We start from the raw sequence: 18,828 nt of genomic DNA on the forward strand, positions 1-18,828 counted from the left end.
CTGCCACTTTGAACTGGCCCACGCCTTCATTAACCAGGTCCAACACTTGCCTTTGTTGAATCTTGCCCCTCTTGACATAGGATATCCGGTTTGTGGGGGTTTAGCAAGTGTTAATCGGCGTGTGCTTAGGGTTTGTGGGGCTGAAGTCAGGGTTAATCGGGAAGTGCCTAGGGTTTGTGGGGGGTGTGTCCCTTTTGGACTTTAGGATTAGGTTTGAGTATATCGGTTTGTGGGGGTTTAGCAAGGGTTAATCGGGGTGTGCTTAGGGTTTGTGGGGCTGAAGCCCGGGCTAATCGGGAAGTGCCTAGGGTTTGTGGGGGTGTGTGCCCCTTTTGGACTTTAGGATTAGGTTTGAGTGTAGGGCTGGTGGATGTATATGTTTGGCTGGGAGAGTGTCAGAAACGAGCCACCCTCCCAAATAATGGCTTCAAGACAAATTCAAGGAAACAAAGTTTATTATCAGTTCTGCAGAGCTGGGCCCCTTCAGAGAAGGGAACCCTGAACCTTACAGGGCAGCAGGTTTTATCCTTCTTCCTTACCCCTCCCCTCCCTGACTCGGGAGGTACACAGTGTTTTCCCATTCCATATTTGGAGTTGTTTTTTTACACGTTTCTGTAAAACAATAGTCCATATCTCAGGACTTCAATGATTCCACAAACAGTTAATTTTGTCAAGGCTTCTGCATTCATAATTAAATCACACTTGTTTACAGACTTTAACCCAGACATAATTAAATCACATTTGTCCTTTGACTTTAACCCGGACCTGTCAGAAACGCACATCTTAATTTTGAATCTTACAATACCACCCTTTTTCTTTTTAAGATGTGCGTTTCAGCTAGCATTTCTCTCACTCCCAGGGGGCCCACCACCCTTTTTCGTTAATAGCATAAGTTTTAGTTCGTTTGTCCCATGATGGAGTATCGCTACTGCCTGGAGCATCGCTACTGCCTGGAGCTGGAATATACTGCGCCTGATCAGTGTTCGTATACAAGGAATCAAACACGGCAAAAGTAAGAGAATCATTAGACCCCCGCCTGCTACTAGGAGAGCGGTGCGCCACCAACTACCTCCCAGTAGCCCGTCTAGCCAACTCATGTTCCCCAGGGATCTCCAGGTTTGTACTGGCACGTGGGCCAGTTTCCGAATTTTGTCGGATATTTTTAACACGGCCTTTCCACTGTCGTCTATCTTAAGGCAACAGTTTGTAAGATTGAACTTCCCACATACCCCGCCTTCAGAGGCCAATAGGTAATCCACAGCCAGCCTGTTCTGGTATATTGCTGTTCGCATCTGGCTCTGCTGTTTTGCCAACAGCTCCAATGCCAGTGCCGTTTGATTGGTTATCACTTCCACCACCGCCTGCAGTCTAATAATTCGGTTTAACATGTAGACAGGAGTGCGATACCCCCACGACCCATCCTGGGCCCAGGTCGCTGGCCCATAGTATTCAATGATGCGAGCCGGTGGCCACTCATCACCCCACTCGCCCACCTTTATCTCTCGTGTTTCTCTCCTTAATGAATCAAACAGCTTAATTCCCAGCTTCCGGTCACCCTCCTGAGGCAGGAGGAAGAACTCCGGTCTTATGAGACCCAGGAAGCAAACACCCGCCCAATCCCACGGTAGTTTGGTATACGCCTGATTACCGCAGATCCAGAATAACCCCTCCGGGGCAAATCCTCCTTTCTTTGCTTCCTTCCATACTTCCCTGACCCTGGGGACCCCTTCGTACGGATTCGTTCCGCTGCACTTCCAGAGTTTAGAGTCGTTTCCTACGGCCTCGCAACTGCCATTCGGTTCTCTGGTTATGTACCATGCTGGCTCCTCTGGCCACCAGGTAACATTACCTTCCCTCTTTGCTAATTTAATGCTTCGGCAGGGACTTTCTCCCACCTTTACTTTCCCCTTCCTTTCAACACATACTTGTCCCTCCGGGTAATTGGTCAATTTCCACCTTTGCTTCTTCCGGTCTGGGACATTTGTCCAATTGTGCACAAGCAATTCCCACACACTCAAGCTCTCACCCCTCCACGGCCACTGTTCACTCATGTGCGGTCCTCCACAGACCCAACAACCACTCACATTTAGGCTCGTGGCAATCCGAGTCGCTAAGTCTATAAAGAGGTTCTCTTTAACATCGGGGAGGACTATATCTTTCTCTATCTCCTGATATATAGACGGGTCCGTGGAGACCACTGCCGCCTTCCTTTGCTCGCGCTCTTCCGCCTCCTTTTTCTTCTCATCTTGTATTATAATCTCCTTTACCTTATCTGCATGTTCCTTAACCAGTGTAGATGGGATGTCCCACTGCCCTCCCTTGTTTATACACAACCACCAGTCTTTCCTGGGACAGCTGAGACTTCTTATGGTCCCCCCCTGTCCCATGTATCCTTTATTATAGACTTGGTAATAAGGTTTACTATTCTCCCAACATGTTTCTCTCTTGCTTAGATCATAGCATCAATCATTCACATGCGAGTGGGACACAAATGATCCTGGGAACACCCTCTGCCCCACTCGTACCACGGTTCTGCTCTTGTCACATTTCCCTTCAATTTCCCCGACATATAGAATCAAATATATTACAGTCAATAATGTTACAGTCCACATAGAGTTCATTTTTGCTGCCTTTTTAGCCTCACCACCATCGGTTCTTCACCGGGAACACAGGTCCACTCAGTGCGGCTTTCGGGCTTCACCGGTCCTTTTACCCTGGATGCGTGTGTCCACCCTTTTTCTTTTGTCCGTACAGCCGCCTCTGTTGTTAGCAGGACCTGGAAAGGGCCTTCCCACTGTGGCTGTAACTTCTCCGGCTTCCAGGTCCTTACCAGAACCCAATCTCCAGGCACGATCTGATGTAAAGCAAAATCGAGCAGCGGAGTCTGGGCCAAGAGACCCTTTTTCCGCAGTTCTGCAAAGGAACGGGACAAGGCCAGTAAATTGTTCTTTACAAATAAATCACCCCCCTGTAGTGTGGGATACCCCTCTATTTTATTCCAATATGGCAGTCCAAAGAGCATCTCATAAGGAGATATTCCTATATCCTTGTGGGGTGCAGTTCGTATTCTCAGGAGAACGATCGGCAAACACTTGGTCCATGGTAGCTTGGTTTCCAACATCAACTTGGTTAGCTGTGCCTTCAGGGTGCTGTTCATTCGTTCTACTCTTCCCGAACTCTGGGGATGCCACGGGGTATGGTACTTCCATTCGATATCAAGTGCATCGCAAATTAACTGGTGCGTATCTCCTTCTTGGTACATGGTGGTGACATTCCCGTTATTCCAGCTATCCTTTCTGGGGTAATGCATCGCTGTCCTTTACTGACCCGGTGTCCCAGATACCTTACTTCCTTTTCTACAAATTGTAACTTTTTCTTTGAGACCCGTAGCCCCTGCTTCCCCAGGAAGTTCAGTAGTCTGATGGTGTCTTCCTGCACCCTTCCTGTGTTGGCCCGGATAGTAATAGATCATCCACATACTGTAGCAGTTGGCTCTCTGGAGCACATTGGAATTCTGCTAGTACTTGCTCCAAGACCTGCCCAAATAGGTTAGGTGATTCGGTGAACCCCTGTGGCAGGACCGTCCACCGGAGTTGTCTTTTCCGCCCCGTCGTAGGATTTTCCCATTCGAACGCAAACATGTCACGACTGCTCTCTTCTAGCGGGCAACTCCAGAAGGCGTCTTTTAGATCTATTACACTGAACCAGTCATGGTCAGGGGAGATCTTACTCATCAGTGTGTAAGGGTTGGGCACTACCGGGTATCGGGTTTGGACTACTGCATTTAGGCCCCGCAGGTCTTGTACCATCCGATAAGTCCCATCTGGCTTTCGCACCGGGAGTATTGGGGTATTTTACAGTGACATACATTCCTCCAGTAGTCCGTCAGCGATCAGTCCTTCAATCACCGGCTGCAGCCCTTTTCTTCCTTCCATTGAAATAGGGTACTGTTTTCTCCGTACTGGTGAACTGTTAGGTAATAGTGAGATTTGCAAGGGGGGGACGTTCAAACCTCCCCCCCACCCCCCCCCCCCCCGGTTCCCTTCCTGGTACCATACCTCCGGGCTTATTTTCCTATCGTCTTCTTCCCTGAGGGCAAACAGCTGTACCATTATCTTCCCGTTCCTAGGCACAGTCCCGATGCCTAGCCTGACTTGCAGATCCCGCCCGAGCAGGTTGAATCTCGCAGATGGTAACAAAAGTAGGTCCTGTCCCGTTACCCTATCCTCATGTTCAATTTTCACGTTTTCTATAACAGGTACTTGTATTATTTTGCCTCCAATACCGGATACTCCCATTACCTTTGTTCCGGTTCGGGCGCCGGGAGGTATCTGGATTACGCTAGATCTTTCGGCACCCGAATCTACCACAAAGGTTGTATCTGACCCTTGGGGACCTACTTTTAAATTTACCAGGGGTTCCTGCCGATAATTCATCCCCAAGGGGTGGAACCCCCGACCTCCCTAGTCTTCATCTTCCATCATAGCGTATGAGCGCACTTCCCGTTGGTATCTGGGGCACTCGCGCCTGAAGTGTCCCTCTTCGTTGCAGTGAAAACATCTTAAAGCCTTCCTTAGCCCTCCTCCTTGCTCCTGGCTACTACCTCGATCCAACCATGGTCCCCGTCTCTCTCTCTACTATCTGCGGTTACTTGTTGCACTGTCTGGACCATTATCCTTGCCGTCTTCTGCTTCTCTTCATCCCTTCTTACAAACACTTTCTGTGCCTCCCTAAGTAGTTCACTTAAGGGTTTAGTATTCCAATCTTCTAGTTTTTCCAGTTTTTTTTTCTGGCCATGCTTTCGATACAAATTCAACACGAATCAGCTGTTGGCCAACCTCCGTGTCAGGGTCTTCGATTTGCGGAGCGGTAGGGGGCACATATGGGGCGGCAGGTGGTCGAGCACCTCCCATGTATTCTTTTTCTGCCCCCCTTCATTTATCGTTTTCAATTTATAACTATTTGTCGTTGGTAACCAGCATAGGGCATAATCACTTTCTTCGGGTTTAACGTTAGGTTTTGAATTCACGTACAGATTAAGGGCTTGTTGTACCCAATCCTCGCTAGACCCGAACTTAGGCCATCACACAGCCGACCCTTGGATCGGCTGGCGGGACCAGAATTCACAGTACTGTATCATTTTCTCTTTGACTTCCCTTTTCGCATCCCATAATCCCAATTTTCTAACATCCGTCCCAAGGGACTATCAGGGGGTACCCCGGGGTATTTTTCATCATTGGCACCTGGATTTCCTTTACCCTTTTCTCTCTTAGACCCCTTATTCCCCATCTCGAGGACTTGCTCGGTTCCAATCCACCCACAGGCACCCCGTAATTCCACAATTCTCGTGCACTACGTCTCTGCAGGAATTTAATTTGAATGTGACCCACCTAGCTCGGTCACTCCTGTCCAATTCCGGAACCTGTATTCCCGCGATCGCCCAGGAATTCACCTGCAGGCACCCCGCAGTTCCACAATTCTCGTGTACTACGTCTCTACAGGAGAAATCACCTGCAGGAACCCCGCAGTTCCACAATTCTCGTGTACTGCGTCTCTACAGGAGAAATCACCTGCAGGAACCCCGCAGTTCCACAATTCTCGTGTACTACGTCTCTACAGGAGAAATCACCTGCAGGAACCCCGCAGTTCCACGATTCTTGTGTACTACGTCTCTACAGGAATTCAATTTCTTACCTGGGTCCTGTGCACAGAAATTACTCGATCGCTCACTGTCTCAACTGCCTCGACAACCCCTCTTTGTTTCCTTGAGTCCGCCGGATATCACTCGCTCAAGCCGCGCAGGGCGACGAGCAAGGAATCAGGGACTGCCGAACTCGGCAGGGTGCACCTTCTCCGATGTCCTTCCTTGCCCCCCTCACGGCTGGAGTGTGGATCCCGGATGAGCGCCCCAAGTTGTCAGAAATGAGCCACGCTCCCGAATAATGGCTTCAAGACAAATTCAAGGAAACAAAGTTTATTAACAGTTCTGCAGAGCTGGGCCCCCTCAGAGAAGGGAACCCTGAACCTTACAGGGCAGCAGGTTTTATCCTTCTTCCTTACCACCCCTCCTCCCTGACTCGGGAGGTACCCAGTGTTTTCCCATTCCATATTTGGAGTTGTTTTTTTACACGTTTCTGTAAAACAATAGTCCATATCTCAGGACTTCAATGATTCCACAAACAGTTAATTTTGTCAAGGCTTCTGCATTCATAATTAAATCACACTTGTTTACAGACTTTAACCTAGACATAATTAAATCACATTTGTCCTTTGACTTTAACCCGGACCTGTCAGAAACGCACATCTTAATTTTGAATCTTACAGAGAGGTTAGGCTACAGAGTTTTGAGTATGAGCTGCTATGGCGGCTAGGCTTGTATAGGGAAGTCAAGTTAATCTGGTCCATACCTTTCATTATTGCGGTCCGACCCCGCATTAGGGTTAGGTTGAGATTATGCGGGCAGTGGGCGAATTAGCCCCCTTGTGTTTTCTGATCTCGTCACTTGAGATTCAGTTTCACGCGACCCTGCCACTTTGAACTGGCCCACGCCTTCATTAACCAGGTCCAACACTTGCCTTTGTTGAATCTTGCCCCTCTTGACATAGGATATCCGGTTTGTGGGGGTTTAGCAAGGGTTAATCGGGGTGTGCCTAGGGTTTGTGGGGCTGAAGCCAGGGCTAATCGGGAAGTGCCTAGGGTTTGTGGGGGTGTGTGCCCCTTTTGGACTTTAGGATTAGGTTTGAGTGTTGGACCGGTGGATGTATATGTTTGGCTGGGAGAGGTTAGGCTACAGAGTTTTGAGTATGAGCTGCTATGGATGCTAGGCTTGTATAGGGAAGTCATGTTAATCTGGTCCATGCCTTTCATTATCGTGGTCCGACCCCACTTGGTTCAACGAACCGGGTGTGCACTGGGACACATCGTCAGTAATGCATCCTCGGATCATCAGGTGGTGTTTCGGGCCTTTAATCATAATACACCCTCCCCAAGATGGCCCAGCCAAAGCTGATCAGACTTGGCTTGTGTATTTCCCATGGACCAGATAATGAAAGGCATGTAATTCTGAGGGTAATGCTATTTTTAAACATCATTACCTGGCATCTGTATGCCTGGGATTAGTGTTAGGGTTAGGGTTAGGATGTACCGTCTGGTTTAGTTGTGGTATGTGGTCCTTTGGACCTTAGGGTTAGGTTTGGGGGGGGGGGGGGTTTCACTGAGTGGTGGAGGGTATAGCTGGTGGTGTGGGGTGGGTTTAGCCCCCTGGCGAGAAGAGCATCCGTGTTTATGGGCTGTGAAGATGTTAGTTTCAGGGCAGCCTAGCTTTTTAGGCCTCGTTTAAACCGTACGGAGAATAAGTCTGCAGTGTTTCAATCCATCTCCTCTCTGCTCTTTTTCTTAGGGCATTTGACCAGTTTATGTTAGTTTCCAGGCCTAATATTTTTGAGGAGTATGTCCCATGCTCCTGGAAGTGCCTGCTAACTGGTCTGTTTTGATTTCCCCTTCTGATGTTACTGAGGTGTCCCGTGAGTCTGGTTCTCAAGCTGTTGCCCGTCTCCCCTATGTATATAATATGGCATTCTGTGCACAGGATTGCATATACTACATTCTTTTGTTCACAAGTTATCCTCTGCTCTACCTCGGCCCACTTTCCTGTGGCTCTGTTGTGTATGCTTCTTGAAATTCTCAGGTATATGCATGCCCTGCAGTTTCCCACCTCACAGTTTGGCGCTGCTCGTACTTTGGTACTGACTAGTATGTCTTTCAGATTCTTACCCCTTTTGAAGGCTGAGACAATGGTGCATTGTCCCAGTGTCCCCACTTCCGTTTTCAGGTCCTCAAAGCGTGTTTTGACCGTCCTGTGAATATTCACTGCCATCCCACTGTATCCTGTTATCAAGAGTAGTTTCCGTGTTGTGATGTTCTGTGGTCGGGGATTTGTGATAATTTTCAGAAAGTCAGATTTAATGTGCCTAAGTCTCCTTCTGCTGTAGCCCCTGTGTCTAAGTGCAGAGAAGAGGATGGTTGCGGCCTGGTGGAAGTCCTCCGCCCTAGTGCAAATGCGGTGAAACCAGGTCAGCTGTCCCTTGACAATGCCTCTAAAGGTGTGTTTGGGATGGTGGCTCTCTGTGTGCAGGAGGGTGTGTGTGTCTGTGGTTTTAAAGAATACCTTGGTAGCTAGTTTTTGGTTGCCATTTTCTGGTGCTAGTTTAAACACTGTAGTGTCCAAGAAGTCAATCTTCTCCCTATTTGTTATAGCTTTAACCTTAATGGATGGATGATGAGTGTTTAGGATTTGAATAAATTCCTCTAATTTCCCCTCTGAGTGTGTCCACACTCCCCAGATGTCATCCAGGTATCTATAGAGACACATGGGTTTTTTGGGGCACTTTGGATAGACTGTTTCCTCCCACCTTGCCATGTATATATTGACATAGGCTGGAGCAAACCTCTTTCCCATTGCTGTGCCCTTGACTTGTAGGTAGAATTTACCATCGAATTCAAAGTCATTTTTAGTCAGGCTGAGGTAAAGGAGTTCTAGCAAGGCCTCGTCCGGTCTCCCTAGCTGAGGGTTCTTCCGTAGGATGTCCCTCACTGCCTCTATACCCTGTCTGTTTCGATATTGGTGTACAGGCTTTCGATGTCCATGGTGAAGAGTATGGCCTCAGGGGGCACTGACATGGAATTGATTATCCGGACAAAGTGATACGTGTCCTTGATATAGCTGGGGTGTTTCTGTGAGAGTGGATTAAGGAAGGCATCAATGAACTCCGCTATCCCGTATGACTCACTGCTGCAGTCTGACACGATGGGCCTGCCGGGTGGAATTTCCCCCGGAACAGTCCACGAGTCTGGGTTCTTGTGTATTTTGGGAAGGATATAAAACTTTCTTGCTCATGGCTGCATCCCTGTCAGGTACTCTACTTGCTTCCCTTTGAGGTACCCAGTCCTTTCCAGTTCTTGCAAAATGTTCCTAATTTCTGTGTGTGTTTCCCAGTATATGGGTTCCTTTAGTTTTGTGTTGTGCTCCTTGTTGTTTAATTGTCTGTGTGCTTCAAATAGGTATTGCTGTTTGTCCATGATAACTATGCTGCTTCCTTTATCCGCTGGTTTGATGACAATGTCCATGTTTTCCCTCAGTTCTGTCAGGGCTGCTCTCTCCTTCCTCGTTAGATTGGGCTTATCCTGTACTTCCCTCTCCCTCTCTATTATCTCACCCAGTGTACTCTTAAATTCTAAAATAGCTTTGGACCTGTACCTTCTCTTGGGCATCCAGTCCGAGGGAGGGGTGAAAGGGGTCTTTCTACGTTCTGTTGGGCTTGAAATTCTGCCCTGTGTTCGTTTAGGAAGAGAGACAACCAACACCGGAATATTACAAAACTTGGGTTTATTGCAGAATTCGTAACTGGCACAGTGAATCGACGGAGTCGCTGGAGAAGGCGCGTTCCGACCTCCCCTTACAATCTGCTCTTATTTATATCCCTTTTCCCCCCAGCACAACCCCCCGCTACATATTAGGTAATATCGGGCACTTGTGTCCATCTTATTGGCCCGCAGCCATATGCTCACGAGTTACCTGTTTCTTTTGTTTACTGAATCGCGTGACACTAGTAGTTTCGGTGTAGCGGGGTCCCCAGTTCCGCTCCCCCCTCCCTCGCATTCCGGCCTCCTACTATTACGTGAGCCACTCCTGACCTGTAATGGCGGTCTCGAATTAACCCTAACATTAACCCTAACAGTTCTGACTCACCGAAATAGTCGACGAGTACAGTCTCCTATAGAACTTGTTCATGTCCCTCTCAATCTGCTCCTTATGGAGTTTTGCAGTCGGTACAAAAGTCAGGCCCCTGTTCAGACCTTTTGCTGGGTTTCTGTAGGGGTGAATGTACGGGAGAGGTTCACGATGGTCTCTCCCAGTCGTGGACCCTGCCTCTCTTGGCATTGTCTCCACTCTAGTTTATAGACTGCATCCACCTCTTGACTATTGTCTGGGCTGTGCTCTCTGTCCAATGGATATGGTCTGTGTCTACCTTAAACTGTCTCGCCGGGATTGCAGGGATATGATTCTTAGTTCTAATAACCTCGTTTAGTTGGCCCAGGGTTGCTTGTTCTGCCTCTGTCAAACTGTGGCTAAAGTTTAACTCTGGCACTCAGATACTGGCATGGGGAAATTTAATGCTGGCCATTCTCAGTAGTTGCTGAAGCTGTTTAGTAGCTGTTGTTGGTTTATCGGACCTGTTGTTTATTCCAAAGGAAAGGATGACCTTCTTAATTTCTGGCTGTGGCTCTAACTTGTCAAGGATAGCAGTGGCATGGACGAATTTGGCCCCCGGAAAGCTGTCCAATTGAATATCCTTATTAGGGCATCTTTTGACCCTGGAAATGTTAGAGTCCCCTATAATCAGTATAGGTTTAAGGGGCCTCAGTTCCCAAGTTACATTTTTCTGTTTAGAGTTAGGATGCCTAGTTATTTGACCCCCCTGGCTGTTGCAAATGAGGCGTGGCTGTCCTGCGACTCTCGGGCTGGGGTGGAGGACCTGCTCTGTCCTTGAGCCCTGGCTCCCCTTGTCTGTCCTTCCATTCGTACGGGTGTGGGGTGGGGTGCCGATTCCCCGGAGTCCAGGGTCGGGGAAGTCGTGGGGGTGGCAGGCTGGAACTCCTGCGCTGCTAGGTTGGATTGCGTCCTCTCAGAGGGGCTCGTGGGTGGGGAGGGGCACCCTCGGCCCCTTCTCCGTCTCTGCGGCAGGGGCAGTAGGGCCGCATCGGCGTCATGAGGGTTAACGCGCTCCAGCGCCCTCGGGTGGACGGTGTCGGTACTGCCACTGAACGTGTTGCTCTGCATGCGTGCCTGTTCCAAAACGTCCCGCAGTACAACCACTGGGCTCCGGTTCGCTTTACCCAGTGCCGACAGACAAGGTGCAGCCCGGGCGGTCTTTCCCCGGGGCTCGGGTGTGACACAGGTCCGGTCCTGGCTAACCCAGAAACCGTCCCTGGAGGTCGAGGGTCCGTTCCCCTCCTGCCCCTGGGATGCGGTCTCCGCGATCAGTGGGAAGGCCTGGGGCCCCCCGTCGGTCCAAAGCGCAGCAACATTATGGGTCAGTGAGTCTGCAATGGAGAGTGCCCTATGGGTCAGTGAGTCTGCAATGGAGAGTGCCCTATGGGTCAGTGACGGTCTGCAATGCAGAGTGCCCTATGGGTCAGTGACAGTCTGCAATGGAGAGTGCCCTATGGGTCAGTGTCAGTCTGCAATGGAGAGTGCCCTATGGGTCAGTGAGTCTGCAATGGAGAGTGCCCTATGGGTCAGTGACAGTCAGCAAAGGAGAGTGCCCTATGGGTCAGTGAGTCTGCACTGGAGAGTGCCCTATGGGTCAGTGACAGTCAGCAATGGAAAGTGCCCTATGGGTCAGTGACAGTCAGCAATGGAGAGTGCCCTATGGGTCAGTGACAGTCTGCAATGGAGAGTGCCCTATGGGTCAGTGACAGTCTGCAATGGAGAGTGCCCTATGGGTCAGTGAGTATGCAATGGAGAGTGCCCTATGGGTCAGTGACAGTCTGCAATGGAGAGTGCCCTATGGGTCAGTGAGTATGCAATGGAGAGTGCCCTATGGGTCAGTGACAGTCTGCAATGGAGAGTGCCCTATGGGTCAGTGACAGTCTGCAATGGAGAGTGCCCTATGGGTCAGTGAGTATGCAATGGAGAGTGCCCTATGGGTCAGTGACAGTCTGCAATGGTGAGTGCACTATGGGTCAGTGACAGTCAGCAATGGAGAGTGCCCTATGGGTCAGTGAGTCTGCAATGGGGAGTGCCCTATGGGTCAGTGACAGTCAGCAATGGAGAGTGCCCTATGGGTCAGTGAGTCTGCAATGGAGAGTGCCCTATGGGTCAGTGAGAGTCTGCAATGGAGATTGCCCTATGGGTCAGTGAGAGTCTGCAATGGAGAGTGCCCTATGGGTCAGTGACGGTCTGCAATGCAGAGTGCCCTATGGGTCAGTGACAGTCTGCAATGGAGAGTGCCCTATGGGTCAGTGAGTCAGCAATGGAGAGTGCCCTATGTGTCAGTGACGGTCTGCAATGCAGAGTGCCCTATGGGTCAGTGACGGTCTGCAATGCAGAGTGCCCTATGGGTCAGTGACGGTCTGCAATGGAGAGTGCCCTATGGGTCAGTGACAGTCTGCAATGCAGAGTGCCCTATGGGTCAGTGTCAGTCTGCAATGGAGAGTGCCCTATGGGTCAGTGAGTCTGCAATGGAGAGTGCCCTATGTGTCAGTGACAGTCTGCAATGAAGAGTGCCTTATGGGTCAGTGACAGTCTGCAATGGAGAGTGCCCTATGGGTCAGTGAGTCTGCAATGGAGAGTGCCCTATGTGTCAGTGACAGTCTGCAATGAAGAGTGCCTTATGGGTCAGTGACAGTCTGCAATGGAGAGTGCCCTATGGGTCAGTGACAGTCAGCAATGGAGAGTGCCCTATGGGTCAGTGAGTCTGCAATGGGGAGTGCCCTATGGGTCAGTGACAGTCAGCAATGGAGAGTGCCCTATGGGTCAGTGAGTCTGCAATGGAGAGTGCCCTATGGGTCAGTGAGAGTCTGCAATGGAGATTGCCCTATGGGTCAGTGAGAGTCTGCAATGGAGAGTGCCTTATGGGTCAGTGACAGTCTGCATGGAGAGTGCCCTATGTGTCAGTGACAGTCTGCATGGAGAGTGCCCTATGGGTCAGTGAGTCTGCAATGGAGAGTGCCCTATGGGTCAGTGACAGTCTGCAATGGAGAGTGCCCTATGGGTCAGTGAGTCTGCAATGGAGAGTGCCCTATTGGTCAGTGAGTCTGCAATGGAGAGTGCCCTATGGGTCAGTGACAGTCAGCAAAGGAGAGTGCCCTATGGGTCAGTGAGTCTGCAATGGAGAGTGCCCTATGGGTCAGTGACAGTCTGCAATGGAGAGTGCCTTATGGGACAGTGACAGTCAGCAATGGAGAGTGCCCTATGGGTCAGTGACAGTCTGCAAAGGAGAGTGCCCTATGGGTCAGTGACAACCAGCAATGGAGGGTGCCCTATGGGTCAGTGACAGTCAGCAATGGAGAGTGCCCTATGGGTCAGTGAGTCTGCAATGGGGAGTGCCCTATGGGTCAGTGAGTCAGCAATTGAGAGTGCCCTATGGGTCAGTGAGTCTGCAATGGAGTGTGCCTTATGGGTCAGTGAGTCTGCAATGGAGAGTGCCCTATGGGTCAGTGAGTCTGCAATGGAGAGTGCCCTATGGGTCAGTGACAGTCTGCAATGAAGAGTGCCTTATGGGTCAGTGACAGTCAGCAATGGAGAGTGCCTTATGGGTCAGTGAGTCTGCAATGGAGAGTGCCCTATGGGTCAGTGAGTCTGCAATGGAGAGTGCCCTATGGGTCAGTGACAGTCAGCAATGGAGAGTGCCCTATGGGTCAGTGACAGTCTGCAATGGAGAGTGCCCTATGGGTCAGTGAGTCTGCAATGGAGATTGCCCTATGGGTCAGTGACAGTCAGCAATGGAGTGTGCCTTATGGGTCAGTGAGTCTGCAATGGAGAGTGCCCTATGGGTCAGTGACAGTCTGCAATGAAGAGTGCCTTATGGGTCAGTGAGTCTGCAATGGAGAGTGCCCTATGGGTCAGTGACAGTCAGCAATGGAGAGTGCCCTATGGGTCAGTGACAGTCTGCAATGAAGAGTGACTTATGGGTCAGTGAGTCTGCAATGGAGAGTGCCCTATGGGTCAGTGAGTCTGCAATGGAGATTCCCCTGTGGGTCAGTGACAGTCAGCAATGGAGAGTGCCCTATGGGTCAGTGACAGTCTGCAATGAAGAGTGCCCTATGGGTCAGTGAGTCTGCAATGGAGAGTGCCCTATGGGTCAGTGAGTCTGCAATGGAGATTCCCCTGTGGGTCAGTGACAGTCTGCAATGAAGAGTGCCTTATGGGTCAGTGAGTCTGCAATGGAGAGTGCCCTATGGGTCAGTGACAGTCTGCAATGAAGAGTGCCTTATGCGTCAGTGAGTCTGCAATGGAGAGTGCCTTATGGGTCAGTGACAGTCTGCAATGGAGAGTGCCCTGTGGGTCAGTGACAGTCTGCAATGAAGAGTGCCCTATGGGTCAGTGACAGTCTGCAATGAAGAGTGCCTTATGGGTCAGTGAGTCTGCAATGGAGAGTGCCTTATGGGTCAGTGACAGTCTGCAATGAAGAGTGCCTTATGGGTCAGTGAGTCAGCAATGGAGAGTGCCCTATGGGCCAGTGACAGTCAGCAATTGAGAGTGCCCTATGGGTCAGTGAGTCTGCAATGGAGAGTGCCCTATGGGCCAGTGACAGTCAGCAATTGAGAGTGCCTTATGGGTCAGTGACAGTCAGCAAAAACTATTATTCACCAGAGCAATGGTTTGTCAGTGATCACCCAAATTGAATTTGTGATAATGCTCTAACAGAGTACTCAACTCTCCAGGTGTAGAACTTGAGTATTAAATGTCACTCACTTACCAAGGTCCACTTGTACATCATTCCTTTGATATGGAAATTACTTATTGCATCCTGAAGGGGTGAAAGAAACCAAAGATCTCAGTGCGTGAAACAAGTTTTTTTTTCAAAACCTGAGTTCAGTGTAAAATACAGTTCTGTGCAAAAGTCTTAATCACCCTAGATTTTTTAAATACTGTTACGTACTCGTGGGTATCCTGTGACTGTCACATGACCATGATGTAATTGAGGCTCTGCTGGGCATGATGTAATGGTCTTGTGAAGGTGGAGTGATGTAATTTTCCCCCAGTGAGAGGTCATGTGATGGTTTTTTCCACGGGATATAAAAGGAGAACCCCTCCCTGTGACGCAGGTCAGTTTTGTGGCTTAAGTCATCAGTGACTCCGTTCTGCTGCGTAATTGATTTTATGACGCAGTTTTGTTTTAAAAGTGGAATTTTAATTTCTACTGTAAGAATCGTTGTGCCGGTAGTTCTGAAAATCACTGCCAGTTAACGTCCAGTCGGAGATTGAAGAATTATCGAAGTCCGGGAAGCTGAAGGATCGAGGAAAGTTGATGTCGGCAGTAAAACAGGTTCGACCTTATTTAATCTTCGTACAAGGAGTTAGTAAGCTGCAAGCCAAGATAGCTCCTGCTAAAAGAGCAGAAAGAGTTGGATGCAGAGTTTCACCAAGGTCAGTGCCTTTAAGCCGTTTTATTTCCTACATCGCAAATCCTTTGGGGCAAGGCATACTTCAGCTGGGATCAGCAGTAACGTCACAAAAGAGAATTTATTACTTCAAGGAAAGTCTCTCCTAACTGACTGTAAATCATTTTGGACTTTTTGCAATACTACTCTAAAGAACTGAGTTCACATTTCTCACTTTAAGAACTGTTCGAGCGGCCGTATAGCAGTCCACTTCCAGTTAAATTAGTCGCTTGTTTACTTCTGGGTTTTCTTCAGCAGTGTTTAATAAATGTTTTATTTTTTGTTATTTTAAAGTTTGCTTTATAGAATTTTCTTTACATGTGCCCAAGAATTTTGCACAGTACTGTACTTGCATAAATTCAAAAATCCTGTTGTCACTGAACTTTCAAGAACCTACCCCACCAAAAACAACAACCTATTAGGAGACTTCATTCTAAGCAAATTCATGAAAGGAATGAACTAAGTGGTACCAAAAAAGTCACTCTCACACTTACCGTCATCTTGCCAGACTATTATATTTCCAGTTACGTTAGTTCATTTCCACTGACAATGAAATGAATCTATCCAAAGGGTTTTACTATATGCTTCCGAACACAAGTGTTAATTCTTTCCTAAGGTTCACAGCTGAATCTGGAAACAATGAACTGTACAACAGAGAACAGGCCCTTTGGCCCACCACTGATTACAATTCCAAATTAAAATAATCCCATCTACCTCACATGATCCCTATCTTCATATATCATGTATGTATCTGTTTGTCTAAATGTCTCTTAAATGTTGCTATTGTATCTGCTTCCACCACCTCTTTCCCAACTCCCAAACCTGTTGGTAGTAAGTTCCAGCACCTACAAATCATTAAAAAACACTTTCCTTGCATATCTTCAAACGCATCCCCTCTCCCGATAAAAATATGCCCTCTAGTATTGACATTGCCATCCTCCAACTATCTACCCTAGGCATCATATTTTTATATTCTTCCATCAGTCTCTGATGTTCCAGAGAAAACTGTCCAAGTTTGTCCAATCTCTCCCTATAGCTGATACATTCCAATCCAGGAAAACTCTTCTGGACTCACTCCAAAGCCCCTACATCCTTCCTATACGAGGAAATCTGCAGATGCTGGAAATTCAAGCAACATGCACAAAATGCTGGTGGAACGCAGCAGGCCAGGCAGCATCGATAGGAAGAAGCACTGTTGACATTTCTGGTCTCGACAAATTGGTTGTCTTGCAGCAGGAGCCACGGGGAGTCAAGTGAATGTGATTGTCTGACCGGTAGGCTTTGAAGCTTACTGACGATGGTGTATTTCTCCATGAAGCCTATCCCTGAGTGTCTGTTCTCAATGCAGCTTCTGCCTGACCAGAAGAGAGTGCGGCCTGCATCACGCTCTATCAAAGATTCTTGATCCACAAAATGTACCTCACTTATAGCAGCAGCGTCAATATCCAGTCGAGCTAGTTCTCATGCCAAAGGGGACTCTCTTGGTGGCGCTAGATGGAGTAGGTCACATTTTTGGCTCTGCTCCGGTCATTTTTCAATTTCCTAATCACCCTTTTATTATATATATCAAAGTGTCTTTAACATCTTTATATGCTTGAATTCTGAAGTTTTATCAACAGAAATGACTTCCAGAGCAAGAAAGGCATTAGCCGATGGCAAAGAAACCGGTAATGGAAACCAGAAGAAATAAGATCGGCCTACACAGCCTCAACTTACTTTATAAGCTATTTCAAATTTATTGGATGAAAAATTGGATGAAAAACTTGACCAAAGATTCACTGCACTGGAAGTAATGTTAAAGGAGAACAAAGGTAAACTGAGAGCCTTTGAAAAAGAGAACGAAAAACAACAATGGCAAATTTCTGAACTTACTGAAGCTGGTAATCAGAGAGATTCCAAAATGAGTTCTTTTGAAAAGAAATTAAATTCGACTACTTGTACATTGGAGCAGTATAAAGCCAAGATTATTGATTCAGAGAGTTGCAATCGCAGACAGAATTTCTGAATAATAGGACTCAGTGAAGACGTCGAGAGCGGGAACCTGACTGAATTTTTCTCTCAATTCTTAATGGAAGTTTTTAGTTCGGAGGTTTATACCTCTCCTCCAGTACTCGATTGCGCATAGAGGTTGTTAAAACCAAAACCATTGACAGAGTTAAAACCACGTCACGTAAATCTTCGATTTCACTATGTGAGTACTAAGGAGCACTTAATTTGAATTACTCGTCATAAAGGAATTATTGAACATCAAAAACTCAAGTTTCGTTTGGTTGAAGATTATTGTCCTGAAGTAATGCAAGAAAGATTGCGTTTTGGGCCAGCGAGTGAGATGCTTTTTTGAACCAACTTTCCGAGGTCTGTCTCCATCCGGAAGGAGCAGTTCTATCCCTGAAGAGGGCAGCTTGGTCACTCAGAGGGCTGCCGAATGCTGTTGTTGCCTCAGGTCAACAGACAGACAACCCATGGGTCCGAGCCGCCTACATGCAGAGTTGAGACTGCGACTCCCAGTCTCACCTAATACCTCTTGTTTCACCCCATCTCCATCGCTGTAGGACTTTCCTTCCTGCCTGCGCTGTGTAGGTTTATAGTGAGGTTTGCTGTACATGGACCAATTCCACTCTTTAGGCCAGAGGTTGTTCCACAATGAGCTGTAACAACTGTGGCAACCGGATGGCTGTAGGTTGAGTATCAGATTTTCTTTCTCTTAGACAGACTGCCCAGCAAGTCTAACGAGTCCCATCTACTTGGGTTTGGAATCGCAGTTGTCCTTCTACTAAGCCGGCTGCCAACCAAAGCTGATGAGCCCAGGCTACCCGCCCAGATATATCGCTGGACCCTCACTCACACCACAATATAGCAGAATCAGGAAGAACCGGGACACTACCCGAAGGCGTTGCTATGGGAACAGCAGTGTAGGAGAGGCCATATGTGAGTGACCTCCTGTATGGCAAGTCAAGTCCTGAGGCGATCACCGTACTTGGAAAGGAGAGGGCATGGGAGACACTTCACCTTCTTTAAGTGAGCAGCACGTCCAGCCCAGGACTCACCTGTCAGGGCAAAAGTCAGACTGGCTATCAAGCCAACCATAAGGAAAAAGGGACCACAGTGGATAAGCTCTTTGGCCACTGAGATGTATTCCAGATCAAGCTAAGGGAGAACCTGGACAGCAAGGGCACCCCAAGCACAAACTCCGACACAGAAAAGAAATGGGAGCACATGAAGACTGCTATCCAACCTGGGGCTGTCGAAGTAGTTGGGTACTCCTTATGAAGAAACAAGGACTGACTGGTTTGATGAAAACAATGCTGAAATCCAGAATCTGTTCCAGAAAAAAACCCTTCTCCCATCAAGTGATACTGTCTAGTCCTGAGGACCAAGCGGCCAAGGCAGAATACAGAGCTGTGTGCAGCACCTGGGCCTTCTCTACGGTGGACTGCCCGAGCAGAATGAACACAGCACTATGCAGACTCTGGCAACACTCGAGCCTTCTACGAATCACTGTGTGTAGTGTATGATCCAACCCATCAGACTCACACCCCTCTATGCTCATCTGAGTGCTCCAGCCTGCTGACAAACAAGAAAACCATCATCAGGCGATGGTCAGGGATAATGATCAAGTACAAGAAGCATCCATTGAAATGATGCCCCAGTATGATGTCA

The 18,828-nt window shown here is 48.4% G+C and overlaps 1 long non-coding RNA gene across 1 annotated transcript in view; it reads right to left on the reverse strand.

The window, feature by feature from the left end:
* Window positions 1-14,947: 14,947 nt before the first annotated feature.
* LOC140732852 (uncharacterized) overlaps window positions 14,948-18,828 on the reverse strand; it is a 51,665-nt gene continuing 47,784 nt past the window's right edge. Inside the window, exon 3 of the long non-coding RNA XR_012100164.1 lies at window positions 14,948-15,114. This is a non-coding gene — a long non-coding RNA (uncharacterized lncRNA). The remainder of the gene's footprint in view (window positions 15,115-18,828) is intronic.

The sequence above is a fragment of the Hemitrygon akajei genome, chromosome 9, assembly GCF_048418815.1.
Source record: "Hemitrygon akajei chromosome 9, sHemAka1.3, whole genome shotgun sequence".
NCBI lineage: Eukaryota > Metazoa > Chordata > Chondrichthyes > Myliobatiformes > Dasyatidae > Hemitrygon > Hemitrygon akajei.